This window comes from Macrobrachium rosenbergii, chromosome 10 (assembly GCF_040412425.1).
Source record: "Macrobrachium rosenbergii isolate ZJJX-2024 chromosome 10, ASM4041242v1, whole genome shotgun sequence".
NCBI classification, from domain to species: Eukaryota; Metazoa; Arthropoda; class Malacostraca; order Decapoda; family Palaemonidae; genus Macrobrachium; species Macrobrachium rosenbergii.
The window spans coordinates 31,864,335-31,878,864 of NC_089750.1; positions in this window are offsets into that span (position 1 = coordinate 31,864,335).

The window sequence follows — 14,530 nt, forward strand, 5'->3', positions numbered from 1 at the left end:
GAATTCAGGCTCTGTCGCTGGTGAGGCAAAAGTCCTAACCAGAAATACCCATTAATATACATTATATATATATATATATATATATATATATATATATATATGTGTGTGTGTGTGTGTGTGTGTCTGTGTGTGTGTGTGTGTGTGTGTATATACAGGCAAATAACTACACAACTTTACTGTGTATACATTATCACTATTCGTATTAGGCTTCCATAAGACGGAGTAGAAATGAAAGAATCTAGAATCTAAACCATACGTATAATATATATATATATATATATATATATATATATATATATATATATATATATATATATATATATGTATATATATATATGTGTGTATATATATATATGTATATACATGTACATATGTATACAGATATATATATATTTACATATACACACATACAACGTACGTGTGTGTAATAATTCTTCATTTGAAAGTAGAACAGGATCCTAAGATGAAGGTTACACATGTATATGAAACAGAGGAGTCCTATATTGCGTGTGGTATCTCTCCCTCTTCAGACGAGAGGTTTGGAAATGAAATCGAAGTTTTTCATGAAAGACAAGCAATTAGATTGAAGCTAAGCCCTAAAAATAAGGAATGCCAATCTTCCTCCAAGCAGGTACCAAGAGGATCCGATCTATCCAAATAGGCTTCCGAGGTCTTGGGGAGATTCAAGTTACGTTTCTTCTTTATTAAAATACTTGCAAGCATCTGAACTCCTCAACATGTCACTCCACAAACAATCGGTGATGCATCCCAGTTTATCTGTGGTTCGCACTGCTTTCATGATTCAAGATGGCACTTGAACTGAAATTAAACCATTTGATCAATAAGATTCGGTGGAATCATTTTGACAGCAAAAGGAAGAATTTAATTTACCCAATATTTGGTTTTTCTAGAAAAAGAAAAAAAATGGTTTCCACCTGGACTGACACTGCAAGTTAAAAACATAAGAAGACTCTATAATGACCACTAGCAACTTAACTGAAAATAAAAATTATGAGGAGATTTGCTTAAACACATTTTGCTAAATAGTTATCCAATAACAAAAAAAAGTCTCCTGTACGTGTTTGAACACTATCAGTGCCTACAGAAAATACTGTAACACAGAAATTGGAAAATGCTGAACAAATATAAAAGAAAAGTTTTTCTATGGAAAAGGAACAGAGCCTAACTGTAAAAAGAATTAACTGTGAAATTAGCATATCCAATTTATCAGAATATGACGCATTCAATTCTAAAACTCAAAACGCCGAGATAACTTCCGCTAAGACCTCTCATCTGAAGCTCTGGGTGCTTTGCGTCCTCTTTTTCGAAACGTCATCAGTCGTTCTCACCTCAAACCCGCTGGCGATTTGCATATCAGAGTCATGCCATCCCACCACAACACAAAATGATCAAACCATGGTGTTTTAGAATTTTCGTCCAGTTAAACAAAACCCCAAACCTATGGAGTTATACCTTTCTCAGAAAGATTTATTTTCGCTGCATTCAGAATTGTTCTTGCAAACCTGTAAATGGAACATTTCGAAATTTGGACTTTTTCGAATTCGATAAAGGGTGATTTCAAAGCAGCATTCAATACGTCATTGGGGCCTGTGCCAAACATCCAATTTAAATCTGTATGTAGCAGCCTGCCTTTTCGATATCCTACGTTCATTTGTCATTTACTGGAAAAATCAAACCCACCAACATACCAGCATGTCCTGCTAACTGTGCTATAAATCCTGTGTTGTCTTCACATGGAAAATGCTCTCCCAGAGAAAATTTGACATCAACGATGGTATGACACATATACAAACCTTCTGCCGTTTTTAACTAGGTAAGTAGTTTGTCAGATGAAGAAAATAATCAAATTACTTTTAAAAGGGACCAGATGCGATTATAACATGTTACTCATTACAGTAATCAACGATTCCCCTTCATAACCCCTCTTTAATAAGCAGCACCGGATTTTGGAATTTGGAGGTCCTTGTGTTGCCGGTATCTTGTGATGTTAACAATTAACATTAAAACTCTCTTGGGGCTAGCCTAAAACACCCTTAGAATGCTTGAGTGCATTGCATACATTTTACTGCGTGTTACTGTACGCTTGTGAAAACGAAATACTCATCCATAATGTCAAAACAGGAACTCTGAACGCAGAACTTTCAGTTTTTTAAAAGATCGAAATGAGCAGAAGAACAGAAAAGAGCTTAGATCATCAAATACAAATACAATAATGTGTAATGTAACAGAAAAATAAGCTTAGATCATTAAATACAAATACAAAAATGTGTAATGTAACAGAAAAATAAGAATAATACTTTTTAGACATAAAATAATTTTCGAGTTTCTTTTACTAACGATGAACTGCTCACATTCAAGAAAAGAAATGCGCACCATAGAAATTGTAACGGACATGACTAATATACTGTCCGGGGAAAAGTGACGACACTGAATGGCATTCTCTGGCAATTGAATATTCTATGATGTAGTCAAAAGACAAGAAAAACAAGAGCCAGTTGTTAACCTGAGTTGATACCTACCCAAAACAGATCCCCAAATGACAAAGTTCCACGCGTTTAAATAAAAAAAAAAAAAGGCAAGAGTTATTTATGATCTGACAATGTCTCAAAACAAGCCGCCTGAATCAAAGTCACTTGATGCCGAATCTTCACATGATATAACACCAAACAAATAAGCCCACACATACAGCCCAGGCTGTCGCCCTCAACTCAAAAAGAAAATGACAGAGACTTGAAAACACTGCCAGTATGCCGAAGAATCAGTAAACGATGGTCGTGCCATATACAGTATACAGTATGTCTGTTTGCGGAAAGACCAAGCAGCAAACAGTAAAAATGATCACAGTCATAATGCATCAGCAATAAAACAAAATGTGAAATAGGTAGGAGCCGATATTTTCCCCCGTCGATCGATAAAACAGGCAGAAAATGAGTTGGGCTAAAAGAATGGGCCAAATATCGAGGGGAAAATGGTGAAACCAAGGGTGGTCAACGGACAGCCTCACATAATGATGATTTAATGTATACAACCTGAATCTTCTCCGTCCACAAAGGAGAGAAGGCGAAGGAAGGAATAATGAAGAAGCAAACGGGAAGGGAACACAGATTGGATAGACGATGGGAAGGGAGGGGATGGGCTCCCAAGAATGATGGGAAGGACTAAAGTCCCTAACGCTATAATCTCCCAAATGAGATTATTGCGAAAGAATGAGGTATGTGGAGGAAAGGCGATGTCAGCCACCTGCAGATATTATTAGACTGATAAAAGGGGTGTCATTTTTCTCTAGCTTACCTGTGTACCTGGAAGGACAGCCGCCTGATTGCTTGCACGGTTGCTCGCCCATCTAAAAATAGACGCAATAATGCTCTAATAACACCGTGAACGGAGACGATAACTCGCCAAATAAAGGCTAACAAAGACGGCGAAAGCGCACGCCAAATATATCAAAGAAATCTGCGAGGCACACGAAATAAGGTTGGGATTATTATACAATAATTAAGGTGCTAAATAGGAAAGATCATCTCACGTAAGAAGCAACAGTTCCATAGATATCAAACGAGTAATACACGACACGAAACAGCCACATAATTCCAACACTTACATGAAACAAGACTCGCATAAATTCCTGGAATGCGGTCACTGCATGTAAACAAGTTTTTTTTTTTTTTACCACCACAGTGATATCTTACGCAATTAATTAACTAAGTCCAATACCTGACTGAATGGAAAAGCATGTAACCAAGTGTGAATACCATTAAGCCGGTCGCTAAATTGATGCTACTAAGTATAGTTCACACAAGATTATCTTCCTTCTCATTATTTCTCTTTTCTATTTCGCCACAAAGAGCCTTCGAATCCGACTAAAACCAAAGGTATAATGACATGTCAATAACAGCTGATGTCAACACGCTCAGCTATCAACTTCTTTCGATCTTGTTATAAGTGTGTCACGGTCAGTGATTAACAGGACGAACAACAAACAGCCATACAGTGATAAATACAAAACGTACTACATATGGCACAGCGCATATAAAACTTACTCTACAGCGAAATCCTCTTTTTATCTCAATCTCAGAAAAACAAAAACTTACGAAGATTAAACAAGTTTTGCATGAAAAATCCAATGTTACTGAGCTCAAAAGGGGCGTTTGGCCGCCCGTGTCCCCAGTTAAAGAGGCCTGACCAGTGCAGTTCTCAGCTAATCGCTTTGTGGTATCCCTCATTCATTGCCTTGTGTCTGCAAGACACTGGTCGCATTGTATCCAAAGGTAAAAGGTTTGGGCAAGAATTGAGGATAACAGTCTTCTCATGAAAGTCTAATCTGTCCGGAAGGAAGCAATATAATGCGAGTCCCTGTGAGGCTCTTAACTTACGCAAGAATCGCCAGTGAAGTTCCGTAGAAAACCACCAAACTTCGAGCATGAGGTATTAAAGCCCCTAAACAAGCCGGAAGCATTTCTTTTTATAGTACATTACCTCACTGCACGGTAATGCAATAAAAATAAAGAGGTCCTTAATTTGTCACCGTCCATAATTGATGAGACTGCAGGATCACTACACACTTGAAAATCACAGTAGGACACAATAGTTCGTAAACTTTATCGTGTAGACACACTGGCAAAACGATCTGATCTAGAGACACGTGTTTTAGGTTTCTCGGAAGAAAAACGGTCTAAACGTGTTACACCGAAATGATGGAAGTAGACCAGGATTTGGGAGTGGAGTGACAGTACCATAACGTATGCAGTAGAAAGTTTCCTGTACTGGAAAAATAAGTTCCTTCATTAAAATAAGTCTCATTAACTATTACTCACGAATGAAATTTAGCTGTTTTGAGTTTTGAGAATGACAACGATGACATATCCTCTGAAAACGATCAGCAATCAAAGGGCGTACCGGCACTTAAAAAGGTAAATTAATACCAAAAATACGAGTATTGCGTCCTCAAGTTACCAAATCCAGATTTTGCGGACATGACTTGCTTGTCCGACAGTATTAGGAGTGATAAGTTGGCAATAAAAATTCTTCAAGGTTCTACAGTACATAGGGTACACTGGGTTTAGGCAGTCATGATAACGGCAAGTATGTTTCCGGATTTGCCTTACCTCTGTTAACTGGTTTGATTTCTGCAAGTTTTTTAAGGCGTTGGAACCGTTTGGCTATTCAGTTCATTTCTCAATCATTGCACTGAAACTGAATCCAGCTACCTTATGGTGGTGATGAGCGCAAAAGTAAACAAGTGAAAAATCCGCTGAAGAAACTTCGGCACAGTCGAATTTTCTGTGCAGTGTATAATCAAGGCCACCGAAAATAGATCTATCTTTCGGTGTCTCGGCATAATGCTGTATGAGCCGCGGCCTATGAATCCTTAACCACGGCCCGGTGGTGGCCTGACCCGTAAAGTTGCCAGGTGCACGATTATGGCTAACTTTAAGCTTGCATAAAATAAAAACTACTGAGGCTAGAGAGCTGCAATTTGGTATGTTTGATGATTGGAGGGTGGATGATCAACATACCAATTTGCAGCCTTCTAACCTCAGTAGCATTTAAGATCTGAGGGAGTGGACGGACAGACAAAGCTAGCACAATAGTTTTCTTTTACAGAAAACTAAAATCGCCGATAGGAATCGGATACAATGAAAATGACCTGAAATAAGTAGTAAAGTAATCAAATTCACATGAACCTAAAGGCAAAACAATCAATGTGCAACCTGAACAGAAAAAAATACTGATTCAGTTGGGAATAAGGAAATACTAAGTGCAGTTCCCACAAATTTTGTCCCCATGAATCAAATTTCAAATTCAAAGACTGTTTGGGGGGAAGCTTTACGGTAACCTATGCGTGGAAAGATATAAACTTTGGTCAAGATGTAAAATTCGGAATTATCGTATGTATCATTCGTGTCCAATGTATTGTAAACCACGAAACCCTGTCCATTCGATCATTTCATTACATTTTAAAATGTACTTTTATCAACAGGTAAGATAAATCCAATGGCGTCTCTACTTGCATGTAAAGCAGACCTACAACCAATTAGTCAATTTCAAGGAGAGAGAGAGAGAGAGAGAGAGAGAGAGAGAGAGAGAGAGAGAGAGAGAGAGAGAGAGAGAAATCTTCCATTTGTAGTCAATAGCTGATATAAAACTCCCTCCTGGAAGACCTTCGTGACAAGCAGTACTTGACTTTCGGCGATTGCACTCGGAGAGATAAAAATCCAACCGGTGAGAAGAAAGAACTTCGGGACCGAGAGAGAGAAAGCAGAGGCGACCAAGAAAAGACGAGAGTATTCCCGATATTTGTGCGACATTAGATTACAACAATTCAATCAAGATACAGATTTTTATGAAATAACATCAAGGGCAATACGGTAGTTAATATATAAAATCTATCTCGCAAATTTCCTCCCGTACTGAAAATAAATGATATCCTGTGAGGCGCCATGATGCTGTGAGGACGAAAACGGGGAAAAGCCAGTAGATGGAGTGCTTCAGTTACAGAGTTTCATATTGTGAGCAACTGCATAATCATTCCTATTTTCTCCTTAGCAGTCAGCAAAGTTTACAAGGCCTAATAACGGTCCGACGACATTCAATCCTCGTTTGCTAAAATCTCATGACAAACTACTGTAGACCAAAGGTTAGATCTGAATAGCCCTATTTGTCGTTCACCACTGAAACCTATTTTTTGGGCTCCCGTGGCAAAAATGAAGGAAATAGTACAGTCCCATAAGCTATTATTCTAATGTTATTACAATACTAAATGCCCTAAACAAAGCTATGTTTCTAGATCTAAGAAGAAACCTTCGTCTACATAAACATACACAATCCGCATAATCATTCGTAAGCGATACTGAATGATAAGATCTACTTTTGACCTCCTTTGTTAACTCAACAGAGTATTTGGCATTCTCTCAAAAGCCTCCTCACTTCAGGCAGGAACTGATAAAATGCTATGCTTTTGCAGTCTCTTCTCAAAGGCTATATTTCTGCGTATATTTCTACCCTTAAATCTGATCTCATTCCTAAAAATCTTCAAAAACATCTTACAACGACTCCTTCTTGATTGATTATGAAATTTAGGTCATGAAGACCAAGCGCCGGAACCCATCAGTATTATTCAGCGCCATAATATATATATATATATATATATATATATATATATATATATATATATATATATATATATATATATATATATTGTATATGCAACCTTTCCAAACGACAGTCTCGTATTTTCAAATATAAAATTAAGCCACAAACAAGTCGCTAATAACGAATTCAATTTACACTGATTATACCCTTCAACATATGCCTTTTTGGGTTGATCTGGTTTTGACAGTGACTTTATCCACTAACAAACACAAGATGGTGTAAGATATTTCCGGATATCAGTCCGAGTCGTTCTTTATTGTGAATTGGTCTCTGGTCTTTCTCTCGTTACGTCGTTAATCTACAAATTCCAGTATACAAATACTTAACGTTATTATAAGACTAAGCGTACACAAGCGATTTTCGTTTTCGGTGACCCAAGCTACCTCGCATATTTTACACTGAAAAATAGTTAGGAATCAAAAAGCATTATAGAAGACATGGTCGAAGGATACTGAGAGAACGAGGTTCATTTATAAACGTGTAAAAGATCGGACGCCTAAATATTATAAGCGTACTAATATATAAATATATATTCATGCTTTGATTTTTATTAATACTTAGTCATTTCCACAAACAAGAGATGGCTTCTGATAAAATGCAACGTTAACGACAATTGCACTTTCATACCTGAACCTTCTATGCATTGGAACTCCCACAAGAATAATCGTTATATCAACTACCCAGAAGGCTTGTCTGCATCGCATCGAATACTACTGTGCACACTCTGCCATTCTCCCCTGTCATGAAGGCATTCTAGCACTTTATATATAGTGCATGCATGCATATATATATATATATATATATATATATATATATATATATATATATATATATATATATATATATATATATATATATATATACATACATACATACATACATACATACATACATATATTAGAGTTAAAGACAGAAATGGATGGAAGTTCTTACATTAAATGCAGTCTTATGTTGGTATATCTGAAATAGCTGTTAACGTAGAGGAAGAGTATGTTTTGGAACCTCCAAACTTGAATCAAAGAGGTCAATGTTATTCTGAACAGACTTAGTTACAGGAAAGACCGGTGAGGATGTAATGACTGTAAATAAAAGATTAAAGCCGGCGAAAGTGCTAAGGGTTTATTGAGGTAGCTCTGGATTATGAATAGATTCCAAAAGAATGGGTGAAACATTGATTATGTTGAAGACAAAGGTGACTAAGAATTTTATGAGAATGCCATCATTGACATACCTTAGAAGATGTACAGTAGGGTTTTATAACGCAAAAAAGACAGATAACCAAAGAATTGACAAGGGAAGCGCACTGCTGGTTTACTCAAGGAAAGGGCGTAGGATATTCGGAAATTATTGCGGAACTCTCATGGAAGTTTCAGTTAAGAGTACACGTGTCCTGAGGCGTGCATGGTCCTAGATTCAGATTAGGAAATAAGTGAAAGAAAAGCAACGTGGAAGATGTTGAGGATGTAAGGTGCAAAAAGTAATTTGTTGAAAGCTGTTAAAGGTTTTCATGATGAAAATAGAGATTGGGTCAATATATGCACACAGGACGAAGACTTGTTTGGTGCAATCATGGGGCTAGGGCTAAGGTCTGTTATGTCTCCATGGTTGGTTCATATTTCTGGGACTGGAATAACGGGAGACGACAAGAGTATGGGGAACAGAGATATAAATAAGAGGCAGTGAGTCGACGAATGAGTGGCTATGATTTGCAGATGATGCAATTAGCCGGTGATAGTGCAGAAAAACTGCATAGTGCATTCAAACAGTATGAATCAGTTTGTAATAGAAGGTTCTGAGTAAACAGCAGTAAGGTAAAGAGGATGAATGAAAGCCAGGAGGGCGGAGAATTATTTGTCAACACGGAAGGTGAAAAAATGGAAGTGGTTTTATTGTATAGTTATTTGGGGATCAACTTAGTTTGCAGGAACAAACACATTCGCAGTCAGTGAAGACGGAAGGTAGCATTTTTTTCGCAATATTTTTACTTTGAAGTAAAAATAGGGAAGGCATGGAAATGAAATAAGAACGTTGATAACACGTACGGGAAAAAGACAGAGGAATCTGAGATTAACTGTTTGCGTAGTACATATGGGTAATACGAGAACAGGAATTCAGTGTTCCCATGGTTTTATGGATGACAAGACAGGAAACCGATTAGCTGATGAAAAGTGGTCACATGGTGCGAAGAAAGTGCTGGAAAGAAGGGGCCATACAATCCAGGGAGCAAGTGAAGTAGAAGTTGAGTAGTAAAGTGTGTGCAAAGGGTCAAGAAGCTGCCCATGACACTTACTTCAAGGTTTAAGAAACAGATGGTACTGTACTACCAGTGAAAGAATGACAGCGCTTATATATATATATATATATATATATATATATATATATATATATATATATATATATATATATATATATATATATATATATATATATATATATATATATATATATATATATATATATACAGGGTGCAGCATAAGTAACGCCCTTTGTTTAATGGAACAAAATTAAAGCCTTTTGATTATCCTTTATTTTTTCGAACATGAATGTATTGCCACAGGTTAATAGATTAATATAATATATTAACAAAATTAATATAATGCTTATTCGGTTTAATAATGCGGCATAAGTAACGCCCTTTTTAATTTTATATCTTATAATGTATATTTTCTTTATTATTTTCTTTAATTAATTTGCTAAATTTTAATTTTTTCAGATATTTTATACAATCATGAGATTAACAAAGGAACAGAGAGTAAAAGTAATTAAATTGTACTATCAAAACAATAAAAATGGTGCTGAAACCACAAGATTGTTATCAGCTGAATTTAACATCCCAAGGGTGCAAAGCCGAAATATCATTGTATTGAACATTATTAAACCGAATAAGCATTATATTAATTTTGTTAATATATTATATTAATCTATTAACCTGTGGCAATACATTCATGTTCGAAAAAATAAAGGATAATCAAAAGGCTCTAATTTTGTTCCACTTAAACAAAGGGCGTTACTTATGCTGCACCCTGTGTATATATATATATATATATATATATATATATATATATATATATATATATATATATATATATATATATATATATATATATAGAGAGAGAGAGAGAGAGAGAGAGAGAGAGAGAGAGAGAGAGAGAGAGAGAGAGAGAGAGAGAGAGACTCTTCTCTAATTGGCAAAAGAAGTCCCTATGTAGATCAGGACAAAGAAAATCGGTGGTTTACGGATTCAAAATTAATGGTGCACGCATAATCCATCCCACATGCTTACAGACGTTGACATAGCTGAATTATGAGTACTGATATTACAACTACAAAGGCGGTAGACGTCTCTGCTCAAAGGCCAGTAAGATCCGTATTGGTCTATCTGGGAACTAAGTAAAGTTGGTCGTTTGGGTACGATTTAGCTCCTAAGGAATCAGAAAACCCTTTGCAAGACTTTCTCTCCTTATATACAAAGAGCCACATGATCATCTCTTGAGCCTGTCTGAAACTGAGATAGGCTCGATAAAGTAGACTGATTTCACGAAGAAAATGATTCATGTGCTTAGAGTTCGGTGTTCAGCAACTTAACTATGCATTAAGAGGATGTCTAACAAGACATGTTCCAAGAGCTACCATAATGGATGTAATGGTGCCATCATGGTTTCAATTTAGGCTGTTAGCACAGTGGGAGCTAATGATGTCTTATTAGAAATTAATGTTGGGTCTGGGGTGATCATTACTGGTTGGATGGAATGAGTGAGAGAGCAAACTACATCATCTTATTTCCCATATGATAAAGAGAACGCGAAAGTTTAGTTACGATTATAATAATCATGCTTTATACTGCTACTGAAAAAAGGAATAAACAAACGTCTGGCAAAAATGCACAAAAGACACGAAAACTGACATTTTAATTTCTGACATCCAAAAGTAATACGTTCTTCCCATTCCATTAGTCCTTGAACGTAAGGGAGGACCGTTTTGATAAAAAAAAAAAAAAACTTTTAAACGTCAGAATTTTTAGGCAGAGCTAAACTGCCTACCAAACTTCAAAGTTAACGAATTTTTCAAAGGTAACCTACCACCATCAAGGATTAGCTGATCCCGTTCATATCATTTCACGTACGCCGCCTCAAGGCGTAAAAGGAAACAGGTCAACAAGGAAAATGAAACTACGAAGTTACACAAGGAAAGAAAACGGAATAGTAGAGACTAACAATAGTGAAAAACGTTAAACAAAACATTTATTCGGCGGGACAACAGTGCATCAATATAATTCCCGGCGACAAACACATACATACACATACACGTACATCCATCCATCCATTTACATATATATATATATATATATATATATATATATATATATATATATATATATATATATATATATATATATACACACACACACACACACACACATATATGAATGTTGATTGATCTATTACTCTTACCTTGGCGTCGCTGATTCTGACTGGGGGTCAACACTCACCAAACAAGAAAAAAAAATGGTAATTTAAAGAAATCTCAATTTGAGAAAGCACTAAGTAGAGAAATTCTAGATCTTAATTAATTACTCAGAAGAGTAAATTACACAGAGCCATTCACACTGGCTCTTGGCACCTGTGGTGTTAACTGACACAAGAATAAACTAACTGGAGTGCCAAACAATGATGCAATCAATACTTAAACTGTGAACTGGCACAAGAGTTCAATAACTGGGTGGGTGCCAAACAATAACATGCTTGAGGACGTGATTGTTGCCTGTGGGCATAGTGGAGCAGACGGAAGATACAGCGGTATTTATGACCTTTCTGTAAACGTGGAGAAAGGGCACATTAACACTCGATAAAGTAGAACAAAGTCTAACTGTACAAAATGAAATTGCCGAGGACTCAAGGAGGGTGAAGTCAATTTGTGATCAGGCAATTTACCGCTTAATTCTGACGATTTATATCGACAATGAATCAACGGGTCCTAGCACATTGAAAGGAAGGGAACGGAAATGAGACTAAGAACAAAGGGTCGTTCAATGGAAAGGCAAAGCTGCTGCCAACTAAACCATAAAAGTCATAAAAGTTGGAACCAAAGTACACCTGTACCTAAGGCTTTACTTGGGCAGGCTCACTTCCTCGCATACCAGCCTGTTGTCTCCAACTCCCCACTCAGCAATGACCCAATTGACAGCATTTTATTCCAATTATCCTTCTGAGTGAATATGACAGAAATAATCAACACACAAACATGTGGAGCAGAAATGACTTCAAAGACCTGGGTTCGATCCTCGAGTGGGCCAGAAATTTATTTCTGTTCTGCACGTTTGTGTGTTGACTATTTCTAATATATATATATATATATATATATATATATATATATATATATATATATATGTGTGTGTATATATGTAATATATATAATTATCGCTTCCAATGTCATTTGACGTAAAGGGCCTCTGAGAAATTAACACTGCATCTTCTACATATTCTTTCTATTGTTGCCTAAATGTGAACCTCTTCCATCTCTGACCACTTCTTTCATTATGAAATCTACGAAAAGGGCAAACAGCCAAGGTAAAATATTACTCCCCCAATTTACTGCAAATTCACTTGACAAGCAAACCTCAACATGAAATTTACATCTACTTCATTCACTGATAGTTTCAATTAGCTTTATGTATTTCACATTAAAGTCGTGCTGACATTAAACTGGTGAAAAGCCTTCTCGTAATCAACAAAAGCCATCAGTAGGGACTTTTAAATCTCATGCACTGTTGCCCAATATATCTTAATACAAATATTTGTTGTGGTACTCTCCCCGATTACATGGTTTTGTCCAAACATATCCTCTTGTCTCTTCTTGACCTTCGTTTAACTCCACTCATAGACTTGAGTACTCAACGTTCATCTCCTTGCTTTAATTTGATTGCACATACACTTTGTTTTTGCTGTCCATTTAAGTGGAAGAATCCACACACGAAATACTGGATAAATACACTAAAAGATAAGTTCCTTGTAGCGTGCAGTTCCTAGATGACTGAGGCCAATGACCCTTGATGTTGCCTATTGTTTTTAACCATTATATATAAAATTATTTATATATATACATATATAATTCATATATATGTATATAATATATATATATATACATATATATGTAATACACACACACACACACACACACATATATATATATATATATATATATATATATATATATAATATATATTCATACTGCACAGGATTGACTTAAACCCTGCCAGCAGTAATCTACTGCTCACTAGTCTCCAGTGTCAATGCCTTTCGGCATTTGGCGTTAATATCTTGCCTATACACATACGAAGTAATTCATCTTTCTTCGTGGCCGAACGGTTTAATGTTGTATTTACATTTCCGTTAATATCAAATCGGGGCAAATGAGCATTTTTTAAATAGAATCCCTTTGGGAAAACGTGGTTCTCTGATTAGAGAAGGTTCCCTACAATTTATGCAAAGCAGAACGTTACGATCCAATGTGCCAAAAAACAGGAACAAGACCACCAACACATGGTGTGCACACACATACATAAATGTACACACAGACGTCATTTTTTTTTGCCCTTCTTGGTCACTCAGTTTTCTTTTCTTGAGGCGTTAGGTTGGTTTTAACTTTTATGTTTCGGTTCTAATATCTATATTTTAACATTAATAATTTTAACGAGTCTTATGTATTGATTTTAATTGTTGTTACTTGTGAATTTAAGCCCTGATGACGAAGCCATGCTTTGAAACGTTGGCTGGAAATAAAGCTGAAATATGCATCACCTCCTTTTCGTCCTCCTGTTTGTTCTACGTATCCGACTTGCTAGAAGTCAAAACTGTCCTGATTATATATATATATATATATATATATATATATATATATATATATATATATATATATATATATATATATATATATATATATATATATAATAGCCACAATATATATTAACTTCTATATTCTTCACGCTTTTTGGATATCTTTGTAATTCTAATACATCCAAACAAAGAAATTGAAGAACTTGTGATTTCTTCACGAGACGAACCCGGATATGCTTGTAACTACAAGCCGTGACATCCAAACACAAGAAATTGATAGAGACTTGTGACCTGCCGGTCGCATATATACGACCTGTCGTTTCAGATATATTAACCAGAGCTGGAATAGAGGTCACGTTCGCCGACCTAATAGCCACAATGCATATCGAAAAGGATAAAAGTCTATTACCTGTCGGCATTGTATATATATCTGTTGTTTTCAATGACCAGTAGATTCTATATTTAAACGATTGCCCACTTGGCTACGATGGTGAGGATGGGTCTATAGAGCTCTATCCTATCTG